This window comes from Aegilops tauschii, chromosome 1 (assembly GCF_002575655.3).
Source record: "Aegilops tauschii subsp. strangulata cultivar AL8/78 chromosome 1, Aet v6.0, whole genome shotgun sequence".
Taxonomy (NCBI): Eukaryota; Viridiplantae; Streptophyta; class Magnoliopsida; order Poales; family Poaceae; genus Aegilops; species Aegilops tauschii.
This window is the reverse complement of record NC_053035.3, coordinates 481,043,451-481,056,755: the sequence shown is the minus strand read 5'-3', so window position 1 is coordinate 481,056,755 and position 13,305 is coordinate 481,043,451. Positions and strand designations below refer to the sequence as shown.

The 13,305-nt window shown below is 47.2% G+C and overlaps 1 long non-coding RNA gene across 1 annotated transcript; it reads right to left on the bottom strand.

Annotated features, from left to right (window-relative positions):
- Positions 1-8,457: 8,457 nt before the first annotated feature.
- On the bottom strand, positions 8,458-13,208 carry LOC141025903 (uncharacterized). The gene is made up of 5 exons (XR_012187936.1): positions 13,060-13,208; positions 11,432-12,974; positions 9,223-11,065; positions 8,952-9,130; positions 8,458-8,861 (listed from the first exon to the last, which is right to left on the bottom strand). It is a non-coding gene; the product is annotated as an uncharacterized lncRNA (long non-coding RNA).
- Positions 13,209-13,305: the final 97 nt, after the last annotated feature.

Below are 13,305 nucleotides of genomic sequence, written 5' to 3'. Positions count from 1 at the left end.
CCTCGCCCTATGATGATTAGGTAACTTTGTTTGCTTCTCTGTAATATCTCTACAAATGTTCAATGTTTTATATATTATTAAAAATGCCTTTTGGTGTAGTAAATCATCTCTTGATAGCCCACTTGGAGTGAGATCTTCATGTACTGTCCTACAATGCAACCCTGATCCAATCACAAGGAGGTGAAAAATGATGTTTTTCTTCAATTGTGTATGACATTGGTCCTATTTTTAATGCATGAAATTTATTTATTATATGTAGGCAACTTTGTATGGAAACATGGACTCACACTTCTCCACCAAAAGTTGTTATGAAAGCCGTCAAAGAAGATCACGCCGAAGAGGAGACGAAGAGTATTAGCACAACGGAGTATTTTATAACACGGGCCTTTTGTTTCACCAAACGCGCATTGTTTTTTCCTTTTACTGTCATCCGCGGGTTTTTGTTTTCTACACGACAAGCCAAGGTAATCTAGCGAAGCCAAGGGAAACACCATTGTTGACATCCACCTTCTTTTTCTAAATTATTATATACTGAGTTTCTCCCCTAACAAAATTTTAAACTCTTGTCTCTTGGTATACATGCCTCACTCATTTTTAATCCAAACTGGTTTTGTTCCATGGAGATGGGGCTACCTCGTGTTGGTGCTTGAGATTGTTGATCGACGTAACGGTGGTGTAGTTGCAACAGGCACGGCCGCATGCTAGCTGCATGTTCTCAGCTTTGAGGTCGCCGTCTTCATTCGTTGCCTTCCACCATGAGTAAGTAGGCACAGCTAAAGAGTGGATCGATGCGTCCGACGGTGAACCGTACGAGGCTCCCTCCTTCGTCAACTTCATCCGTCCTCCGTCGAGCTGAGCTGCGTGACGATGACGTGCCTCATGGCCACCAGCCTACGCCGCGTGAGCGACCTGAGGCGGAGGCCGCCATGCCACCGCCACCACCACAAGTGCGGCGACGCCGGCCGGGCTTCACGCTGGTTGTGTCTCATCGGCAGTTCAGTTGGAAGACTTGACTCTGTTGTGCTTCTACAACTCTTACAGGGTGGGGGTCCGCTTCGCTGGACGCGTGCAAGGAGGCTCGATGGGCTACGTACGTACTCCATGCACACATGCACGACCAACCAATCAAAGGTGGGACATTCCAGTGGTGCACGGCTGTCCACACTTCCGAGATGACCCAGGAGATGGTGCCCGGCTATCTAGTACTGACTCCCACCATGTCAGTCTACACAGCCACTGCGTGTCCGTTGCACAACCCATTTGCATTCGTTCCTTGAATTGGACTTGGGCAGCTGCTCATGTGGCATTTCGGTGAACTCACGTGGACAAGTGGACTAGCCCAAATACGACTATCTGCAGCTGGTTTCTGCACTTTTTCTTGGCACGCTGTGGTGATGATTGAGTTTGCAACATGCGGAGTGGACGAGAGTGGCACCAACATTGTTTTTGACCTTTGAAATCCCGTCAAACACTTCACATGCACCAACTTGACGCTCTTCTCCACTGCAGCCGAGCAAAGTAATGGATGGAAAAGATGGAGAAGGTTCCGGGTGTGGTCCAACTTGGTTTGGCACTCAACCCATTTGGTCCATCATATTGGTATAACCGCACCCAGCTGCTGCTTAATTTCATCTGACATGGAAGCTCTTCCATTCATGTGATGATCACCCAGGTGTGCTTCCTTGCCACTCGGATTTTGAGCAATGATTGTTGCCGCCGACATGGGCCATGATCAGGATCAACAAGGGCCATGTCTGTTGACACTTGGGCATCTCCATAGAGCTCGGTGATGGGCAGTGGCGATGCTCCTTGCACTGCAGCCTGTACAGAGGTAGGAAGGTGCCATCTTCATACAATCGAAGTCCATGCGACGGACTGCAAGTTGGAGAGTGCGATGACGCTGATGGACGGAGGGGCATGTTGTATGTGCAGAAGGCAACAACTATGATAGATGCACCGCCCATGCAAGGTACCCCATACTTGGCTTGCCTCGTACCATGAATGGAACTCCATGAACACCTCTAGATGTGTGGGATGTTGCAACATGCACAACTCGTTCACCCCATACACATCAAAGAGCCGGCCTAATGCCTTCTCCGTCAACGAGTACTTAAGGTTGGTATTGGTAACGGTGACCTGCAAAATGCAACTCTGGGTCGGATCATAGTGGCTTTCCATTTCGTCGAACAAGTGGTGAGCGGTGGAAAGGGACACGAAATCTGGTGGAAAATTTCTGGGATTTGGAGAAAACAATGGGTGGATTGAACAGCTCTGAATACCAATTGTCACAACCCACAACCCCTGGATCAAGTCGTTACAAATCAAAACCGAACAATACGAATGAATGGATACAAGTGCTCCTGGTGTATGAACTAATTCACCAAACCATGGATCACGAAGGGACTACAATCCAGAGAAGAGAATCAAGGATGTGAAGAGCACATATCAAGGTAGAGTTGGCAACCACCAAATCGAGAAGCCTTTCGCGACCCCCTCGTAGATCCCACGACGCACACCACCAACTGCTCTCGCGACCCCCTCGTGACCCCCGCGTCGCCTCCCTCAGCGGCGGCGAGGGAACCCCTAGCCGCGCCGCCGCGTCCCCCTCCCCACCTCGCCCCATCTCCTCGCCGCCGCCTGAGGCAGCCGCCGGGCAAGCCCGGGGCGCCAAGGATGTTAGGCTTAGGTGAGAGGTATGAGTATGTGGCTTGTGGCCCGGCTTGCACCCCTTCATCATATGGATAGGAGTAGCGGCAAATGTTGTCAAAATGGCGGATTCAAGCATATTGTTGTTCTACTTTGTAAGGTCCTCGAGAATAATCAATAAAATGGCCGCATGCATCTCCCAGATGCAGAGGTCAGGGGTCATCCTCCTTTTCTAAGAAAAAAGATAGAGGAGCAGAAAAATCAGAGAGATAAGAAGAAGGCGCCAAGGCCAAGCATGATCTGTTCCATTCCCTCCCTACTGGATCGATATCCTGTGTGTTTTATCCTTCGTGCACCAAGACTTGATCGACTGGGTCGGGCCTGAGTTGCAGCAGTCCAGAACGCGGCAACTGCACAAACTGCTTCGAAGGGACTTACAGGGTGCCACTACCGGAATCGTACCCTATGTCGACGGCTAGGGCCGTCGGCATAGCCCTGACTAGCCGTCGGGACAGGCCTATGCCGACGGCCCCCGTCGGCATAGGGCCGTCGGCAACATATCCGTCGGCGTAGCCAGGATGCCCGTCGGCATAGAAAGGCCGTCGGCATAGCCCCTATCCCGACGGTGGCCGTACATCTATGCCGACGGCCCTGGCCGTCGGCAACGTCATCGCCTAACGGCGGCCGCCGTCAAGTGTTGACCAATGGCTTCTCACCACGTGGCGAGAAGCCGTTGCTCCTGGGGCAGGTCTATGCCGACGGCCTAGCCGTCGGCTTAGTTTGAAACTATGCCGACGGCTAGGCCGACGGCTAGGCCGTCGGCATAGACATGCCACGTGTCAGAAACTGGGCGCTCCTGGGGCAGGTCTATGCCGACAGCCTAGCCGTCGGCATAGTTGCAAACTAAGCCGACGGCTAGGCCGTCGGCATAGACCTGCCACGTGTCGGCCACTGGGAGCTCACGCCAGGCCTATGCTGACGGCCAGGCCGTCGGCATAGTTTCTGTCCAGTTTTTTTTTCTTTTTCCTGTTCCTTTTCAGCTCAATTCATTTGAATATACACAGCATATATAAGAAGCAGCATCACGTAACAATAAGGAGCAGCATCACACAACAAATTCATCATCACACATCATAAGAAACATCACAAACAACAATAAGATAAGAAACATCACAAGCATATAAGTATCCTAGCATCGAGAACCGCCACAATGTGACCCAAAGGCTTAAGCGCCAGGACGTCGAGCACCGCGGAGGTCGTCACCGCCAAGACCGCCGAAGCCCAGGTCGTCATTGCTAGCGGCAGCGGTACCACCAAGACCGCCTCCGCCTCCGCCTCCGTGGATCGGAGTGGTCGGGCTCCGTGACTCGGGAGTGCTGCGAAGACCACCGCCAACTGTTGATCCACCGGTTCCCTGGATGTTGAAAAGACATATTAACGGGATATATGACTGTGTTGAAAGGCATGATATGCTTTGAGTGAATAGATTGGGGATGAACTAACCGGCGAGGGGCCAGCGTTCTGTGCCACAAACTCCTCAAAGGTCAGCAACGTTGGTTGTGCTGGAGGACCCTCTGCTGATGGCCATTGAGGACACCTGCCGGCCGCCATTTTCTGAAAAGCGTGCTGCATCTGGTGATCCCTCTGCTGATGGTATGCATGAAGGCGGTCGTGCCACGCCATGGTCTCCTGGCGTGTGTACTCCATGCCGCCTGCTAATGGATCAAGACAATCACGGTTAGTTCCTAAATCTTCTACATAAGAGGTGTTCTAATTTAGAGATCAAGATCCTATTATGTTAATCCTAAAGAATTATTTCAAACATAGACCACTGTCTGCAGACTTGCTGGAGGAAGTAACAGCAAGCCCGTTTTTACGGCGGAGGGTCAAGGAATGAGACTGCTTACCATAATGTGTGTCAATCCTATGAACTTGGTAGGATGGCTTTGAGGATTCTGGATCGATGCTCTTGGTCGTAAGTCGTAACAGACACAACAAACCAGTACTTACTTTGAGATAAGAGCAGCAGGCTCCCTCGGGGTAGACTGATTTCCCCGTGCAGATTCAATAACCTGATCCAGAGGCATGTTGCCTCACTGTTCGCATCTAAGGGTGGTCATGAGAGACTTACCAATAATTTCTCTTCCCATCCTATCAAAGACCAGTTCAACCTCAGCAGTACCATTACTGCCAACAAAGCAAATTGGAGAAAGACGTGTCTTGCCACGAGGGAGGGGAAGGAGGGAGCCGAGGAAGAAGAAGGCGTCCTTTTTATCATGTCTCCTTGACCCATTTGCAACCAAGGCCCATTGCAGGCCCGACCTAGCACATATGCAGTTCTCCACAGACACCGGTCCCTGAGATTCCCTCCCCCTTGAAAACAGGCATGCCCCCAAGCCGCTCGACCTGAAGAGCCTCCCAGATCCCATATCAAGCCGAGAGACAAACTATCCAGGCACCCAACTTGATCAGGATGATGTGAGAATTGAATTGTCGGAACACAGTTGGGATGCAGACACCCAGGAAGGAAAGGCCAAAAGCACCACTTCAACCCAAATGGTGGTCCAGGACACATTCGGAGCACAATTATACGTTCCACACTACTGTCAGACACATATAGAGAGCAACTGGCTGGTCAGATAGAAAGGTCCAGCGAGTAACCATTTAATCAGCTCATGTAGCATAGTACGTCCCTGGAGAAAGTGGTGGCCAGCAGTGACATAATTTTCTTGCTAGTACAGTATCAGCTGGACACCTTGCAAACAACTCACTCCCATATATTACTAGCCAAGTAACCATAGAGACCACAACCTGAAGGATAATGCAAGTCAGTCTTCTTATCAGCATCTGAAGCCCATCCCATTTGCTTTTCTTTATCTCTACTGTTGTGTTCTGAACAAATTTCAGGAACAGGCAGGAAGTCGCTGGGGTCCATTGTACTTGTATCTCCAAGAACTTGAAACATGTCTCAGCAAGCAATGATAGCTACCAAGTGGTTCATGAACAGTAGCAAGATCAAGTCCATCTTGTTCTTGCAATAGCAGTAAAAGTCCCAGAATCGCCACCGACACATCAAGGTTCTGCTCATGATCAAACCAAAAGTTGGGCCACAAGGTCTGGCAGATGATGTGCTGAAATGTACCAGATCCCATGGCAAGGTGAAAGAAAAACAATCCATGAGATCCTTTTTTCTGTGAACATACATATCTGGCTGCAGCTCCAGAATTCTCTCATTTGTTTCTGTACTGGCACCTGACCCATAATAGCACATCATGCCTGGATATGCAAATAAATCCCTGCAGCTAACCAAGATAGATACTCAGCGGTCCTTTTTCCTTGCTTGAAAGCCACTCAATAACTCCTTCTATTAGCTTGCTGAGCACTACTACTTCCATAAACTTGACACCTTAAGCTTTCTCTCCACTGTATTGGTCATACCCCTGCCCTTGTACAACCAAGTAGCACCAACTTCCCATGCCACTAATCTCCCCAAGGCATCAAGCAATAGCATGTTGTATTACTGACAATTGATGAGAATACCACAAGTACCAATCTTGGAGAACCAGTGCGGGTGTTGGCTACATGTATAATATCATGATTCTCTAACCCATCAGGCAACACACATACTACCTCAGAAGTAACAGGTAGAATTGCTACCAAAACTGGGAATCTTGACTGAAGCTTCCTTCCAGGATCAGAAGCCAAGCCATTATCCACTTGAAGTTTGTTTCCCATGTCAGTGACTGGTAGCGAAGCATGTACTGGATGGGTGCACGACGTGCTTGCTTGACGGCAGAGTCGTGATGTCCAACTTGGCGTGCATGGTATCGACTTCATCCTCGACGACACCTTCAGACTGCATGCATGCAAGACTCCTTCAGATGCATTGGCCCACCTTTACCCCCGAACGGCGGCCACGGCAGTGGTAGTAGCTCTTCTGCAAGTCCATCAGAGGTGGTATTGACCATAGTAAGTACCTAGGGCGGAAAAGTCTTGTTCAACACAGCGACGTACAGCTTGATGATGTCGATGACGCCAATGTCGAACGCAGCCGTTGTAGTGATAGTCTCAGTGGCGCCACTAACGAACCCAGGCAACATGGTTTTGGCGCCTATATACCATACCACCAAAACCATGTGTGGTGGGCGTCGAACACTTACGTGCCAGTTTGTTGAGGAACCAAAGCCTGCCTGTGTAGGAGCAGAGCTAACGGTAGACCAAGACGCGGTCAGGATCAGAGGAGCCTTTGAGAACACACGGTCAAGCGTGGCCTTGATCTCCGGCATAATCTCCATGGCTGTCTTCTCCTCCTTGTCGGAGGTGAGTGCCGAAGTAGTCGAAGCGGTTGAGCCGACCACGGAAGTACCCTCGAGCGTACTGTCTGGGGCAGGCACCCAGTCGTGGCTCGCTGCCTTGGTGGGTGCCTCGAGCTTGTTGCTGGGGGTGAGCACGCCCTTGTTGTGGCACTCGTGCTGCCTGGCGTCATGGCGTGAGTGACACCTCGTTGTGGACCTCGAGCACTGCTGGAGTGGTGGTGCAGGACAGCAAGGCATAGTCGACGTCAAGGAAACCAAACCCATTGTAGATGACCCTGCCATTCAGGGCATCATGAGCTTGGGTCAACTTGGACAATTGCCTCCAACCTAGTAGCTCCCTGGAACACGCGCAACTCCACCACATGATAACCATACACCTCAAACTTTGAGGGTCAAACACTTGGTGAAGCACCGCCTCAATCACCGGGTAAAGCACATGGGTCGCAGTAACACGGAAGAGCTCATGGTTGCCCCACGGTTTATTCGATATTTCGTCAAACACCTGGTGTGCAGAAGCCAGTTCGTAGAAAATTCCAACCAATCTGACCTCAGAAAGATCAGCATTACAGCAGCAGAACGAGTTCTACTGCCAACCTCTCGTCGGAATTACAGATCAAAGCCGGGGGAGTGCAAGGAACGGTGGCTCTGAATATCAATTGTCACGAACCTGTCTCTCACTGTGTAGAATAGCACAAGTACTTGGATACAAGATAGAGAGTAGATAGGTAATTGGGGAATAGATGGAGCTTAGACTGGGAGTAGCAGAAAGTCGGGGTAGGCAGCGAGCCAAGGAAGCAGCATTGGAGCTTAATGGTGTCCTTGGAGAGTTCTCATGGACATTACAGCATCGGATTCAGGTCATATTCATGCGTATTTGGCACATTGCAACTGAGTACTGCATCTTTGAAGGAAGAAAAGCTCCACGCAGATAACAATCAGCAAGCTGCGGTCACCTTATCCAAATATTGTGCACATTTGATGTCATTCATCCCAGATTTGCTTCCTGAGAACTCTACGAAAACAACGTTTCTCTTCAGTAGCGTGCAACGGAAAGTAAGAGAGATGCTTCGAGGGGGAAGCCGAGTATGGATAGATTGCTCAAGCTCGTCGATGATTCCGAAGGTAGCAGCAAGGAACATACTGCTCTCCACGGTTCCAGAAGCAACGACGATGACGATACCATACCACAATCCACATATCAAGCGGCAACAACCCCGAGGATACAAATCCCCACAGTTCCACTTCCACAAATAATAGCATCGAAGATTACCATATATTCGTTAAAGGCTTGAAGCTGAGGAAGGAGCTGGAGGAGAAGATAGAAAAATGAGGTTCTCCGCTGGAAGGTGGTAGCCGAATTCTGAGCCGAGACCATCATCTATATCGCGCCATCAGACAGTGTCAAGGTGCACATGGAACGGCTTGCGCAAGGAGGAGAGTTCCTTACTCATGTCTAGGCTCTCCTCAATCACAAATGCATTCTGAGACGTGAACAGAAGCAAACCCCTGAAGAAACTGTGTAATGATAGTGTGCTTTTTGTACACCCATCCTATTGTAAGCTAGCAAGTGTTATCCCTAATGTGCCTGAAAAGCTGTTGCCAATCAATTAAAAGTACTTCACTGGTGGGTCATGTACCTAATCTGGACCAGAGCATTAACCTAAGTTTTTCTTTTGTTCACCATTGTCACGCCAGTTTACTGAACAAAGATCTACAGCCGCAGTCCATGACACAGAATAATCCGCATTCTTTAGTGGGAGCAGTGCCAACCTTTTGTTAGCTAGCAGGGTGAGTGGGTGACAGATGATGGCACTTATTTGGTTTACATTAATACTTTTTCACCTATCTGGGTGACAAACCGGGGTGCCTTTTGGTGTCTGCAGATACAAATACAGGGTCCTGCAACAGGAGGTTAAGAGGGTTAGAGAAGTACAACATTATATTGTTGATGAACATCACAAAGAGAATTCCTGCGGGCCGGCTGTTTACCTGAACAGGTCCACTGGAACAATTCTAGATCTACACATGCCTGTTGTCAGAGACACCTTTGGAGAAGAGTGTAAGTACACCATTCAACGCAGGCATATGAATAGTAGCGATGGTATGCATATAACCACCCAGGCTCCGCACAATGCCAAAGTATCTGTCATGGTGCAGACCTGCATCAGCTGCGTTGACCAGAGGAGTCCAAATATACAACATAAGTAGTGTACTGGAGAGTGAAGCACGTATTTCATAGGAGCTGGCATAGTGACATTACCTTGTGGAGAACTGGAAATGTTTCTACTTCAGTTCAATAGCTACTCCGTTGTCAACCAATGACCATATTGAAAAGCTCATTGACCGCTCTTGACTTAGACTGATATGCATTTTTCAGGGTTGCAGTCTTCCCCCAAGACAGTGATATGCTTGACAGGAGTGAGGCCGGCTTGCAAGCAGGCACAAAAAGATATGCAAAGTTAGCTATCATGGCAACTACACATTGCAAGAAGGCATTAGCGTTAGACAAGGCTCATTAATACAAAATCTCGATTAACATTGCAAAGACAGGAAGAAAGGGAAATCGTAGCAAAAATTTTGTGCTTACTGCAACAGAAAAGGGGGGAAGAATCAACAACAGATAACCAATATCGTTATGTTTATCTACAAGCCATTACTGTACCTAAAAAATTGAGCAGCAAAGTAAAAAATAAAGTTCTTGATTAAAGCCAAACAGCAAGCATCTAGCATGACAGGACACTATACTTACCCTTTTCTAGGAATGTTGGATCATGCCAACAAAATGCATACATCTAAATAAACAACATATACCAGTACAACGGTGAATATAGTCGATGAGAATGTACGGGCTAGGCATAAGATGTCCATAAAATATTAGCAACATTTGGAGACAATCCATCGGAACACAAACTAAATATTTGCATCAACCAATAATCTTGAAAAACCAAAAAAATTATACATCTACAGCTTCATGGTTTTCTTCATTGTTTCCGTACATCAAAACATACACGTACATCCTATCTTGCGCTACACGCACTCTGTTCTTCATGGACAAATGCCACTCTATTGTAGGCAGGAAAATAATAATTATATTCCAAGATGTGCTAGAAACTATCCATCATTGTGTATCTAATGACGCACAATGGTCTTATTTGCAATAAGAGCAGTTATGGGGGGCTTCTCTGATGCACTTTTCGATTGTCGCAACTCAAAAGAAAGTGTGGCGGCTGCTGAGGAAAATGTAGGAGGAAATCCATTTTTGCATCAGAAATTTCTTGCAATGAAGCGAAACAAATTGAAGGCTAAATTAAGTAAATACAAATGCCTCTCTTAGAACTGGAAGCTCAAAGTTCCTAGCAATTACCATATGAATAATTATAAAAAGCCATTACTTGTCAAAACTACTGTCAATGTATGCACCTCACTGGAAATAACACAATACCTTCCAGAGGAGCAGAAACTTCACCACATCCCATAAGAAAGGCTTATGCCACAGGCCCACAACACAGCTAGAATTTTCACAACAAAGCAAAAGAGCATGCAGAATTCTAACAAAAGGAATGTAACAAAATACATGGAACCAACATGGCAGAAAAGGACATCACGGACCATTGCTGTAACTCCATTTTTACTCTGATCCAATCATTTAGCTAAACTGATATCGTGTTGAAGCAAATAATGTTGAAGAGAACAAAACCAAACGTTGCAAAAAGGAGCAGGGACACAGATGGAACTTAAGTTATTTTATTCTTCAGTTGCACAAAGTAAGCATCAAGAACTCAGCTCTAATTAGTTCCACGTTGTATGATAAATTCAGGTGAAACCAGCTTGAGTTGTAAGCATAATCTAAGCCCCAAAGCCATATGAGAATGAAGTCAAACATTGAAAACAAAAAGGATGCTACACCTACACATCCTCTTGCAACAGACTTGTAAACTAAGGCATTATATTTACAAATCTCAAATTACTAAGAAAATGTTTATGGGATCTGTGAATAAATAACAAATAGGTTTGGAGTCGAGACCTGCTCTGTGTGTTTGCAGCTTCACCTTGATGGTGGCCTTCTTGGTGTTGCTACATTACATGATGCACGGCATCTTCTGCTGAAGTGATGATGTTAGAAAGAAACAACATGAAAGATAAGAGTATACAGAAAAGAGTATGAACACTTTACATGTAAATAATCAAAATAGTATTTGGCCAAAAGGCATGCACATCAGTTCTGGCAAAAGTTTCCGCGGAATTTTTAAGACCTTTTTAACCATATGCAGAAATCATGTCAATGAATTTTTTTGTGACCCTAGGCGTAAACCATGCATACATGTAATCAAAACAAACTTGCAGAGGAACAACAGAAAGCCAATATCTGATTTACAGGTTTACTGGCATGTAATATACTAGATCTGCTCTACTGTGTTGCTTTTCTTGTTGTGATGGACAAGCAGTGGTTAGAGAAGAATGCTCCTTACATGGACTTCAAGGTACATTTCATCCTTTATCCGCAAATGGTTGCATGATTGATCGATCTTATGACTCCGATGTAATTATCAGAAGATATTGAAGACAACAAATCGCAGCTGGAGGGGGAGCTTCTGCTGGACGGTATGATGCAAATTGAACATATGCCATAAATACGAACTGCTTTGCTAATTGCTAGCAGCCGTATCTGCTGGAAATGATGATGAGCTCATGGTTCGCGTGCATAGACCCTCCCTTCCTTTGATTTCTGGGAGGTTTTTTTTTGTGACATGTACGACGATGGCTTGCTGCTGTAGCCTGTAATGCTGAGTTTGGTCCCAACTGTAAATAACTCTTCTGTATCTCACCAAAATGAATTAGTATTGCTAACCCCCTGGTACAAAAGTTGGTTAACTTCACGATGCCAAACACCATGGATCATCCTGACCAGCCGCAGGACGCGACGAGGGCGCAGGAGGCCATGTCTTCCAACCTCGAAGACCCAGGACAGATAGTCACCTGGATAGAAACCTTCGTGGCATTGGAAGCCATCCTGCTGTTCCTGTAGCTCATCCTTGGCTCCTGGCTCATCCAAGATGCCCTGATGATGTCAAGCGCTGGCCTACACGCTCTCCTTCCCCATAATCACCTATACGCTTGGCCTGATGATGTCATCGCCAGTTAAGAACGGGCTGTACCACGCCTGGGCTGTGATCCTGCTGCTGGTCTCCCGCTGCACCAACTCCGTCACCGCCTATGACCTCGACGACAACAGCAAGTGGAGGTGCTACCTCTTCGAGCTGCTCCAGTACTGCTTCTACTTCGCCATCATATTCCAGCTGCTTTTTGCTACTTGTAGCGTTATCCAGCACATCAACGGGGCATACTATCCAGAACCATCGCATCAACAATTTACTTGCCCTCCTTTATTGTTCTGTTTGACCTAGCAATCTTAAACAATCTGGTTAGAGTAATTACCGGTCGGATGGTCACAAACTCTTCACCCAGCAAAGTTGTGGTTGACTACATGAGGGATCAGGTTCATGCCAGAGGTGCTCAAGAATATTTTGATCCAGCTACAATGAAGGCCTACCGATACATTGTCCGGTCTTTTCACCAAGTTGATCAGGGGAGAGGTACCAAGAGAACAGCCTGCAGAACCCAAGTAAAAACAGACAATAATCCAGGACATGGATTTCCATGACGCATGACTGAAAGATGTATGCCTCTTGTTTGCTCTGTCTCACCTGCTCAAGCACCAGCTCTTTGGGATGGAATGCTCTGAAGCCGCCCTTTCAGAGACGCGCAGGTTTGTTCTCGAAGGTTTGCTGTCGGGAGAGGATGGAGTCCACAACCACAGCAGAGCATTTCATATCATCGAGATGGATCTGGGATTCTTGTATGACTTCTTCACGAAATATGGAGTGCTGTGTCACATGGAGAGATCTTTCCTTATTATGGCGGCTCTCAAGGTGATGTTCATATCTATCGGCGGATTATCTCTGCTTGGAGATCCCCCTGTAGTGAAGACACACGACCCTGTGATTGAATTTGCTGCAAGAGAGGTTGATATTACTATCACAGGTGTGGTTATGGGAGCTCTCTACTTTTGGCAGAAGTACTACAGGCTATATTTTACCTGATACTATCAGACTGGGCCACCATTTTGCTTGCTTGCAGTTATCGCCGGGAGGAACCTGCAAATTTGTTCCACTCATTATTTGGTTTCTTAGAAGGTTTAACCTGGCCAGATATTGGAAAAGTGGAAACTTTCTTGGCAGACATTAATGTGTTTGGATATTGGCAAAATAAGATTGGACAGACCTCTGTAATTGAAGGCTGCTTGCATGCCAATCTTGGTTCTCTGCTCTGTTACCCTGTCGAC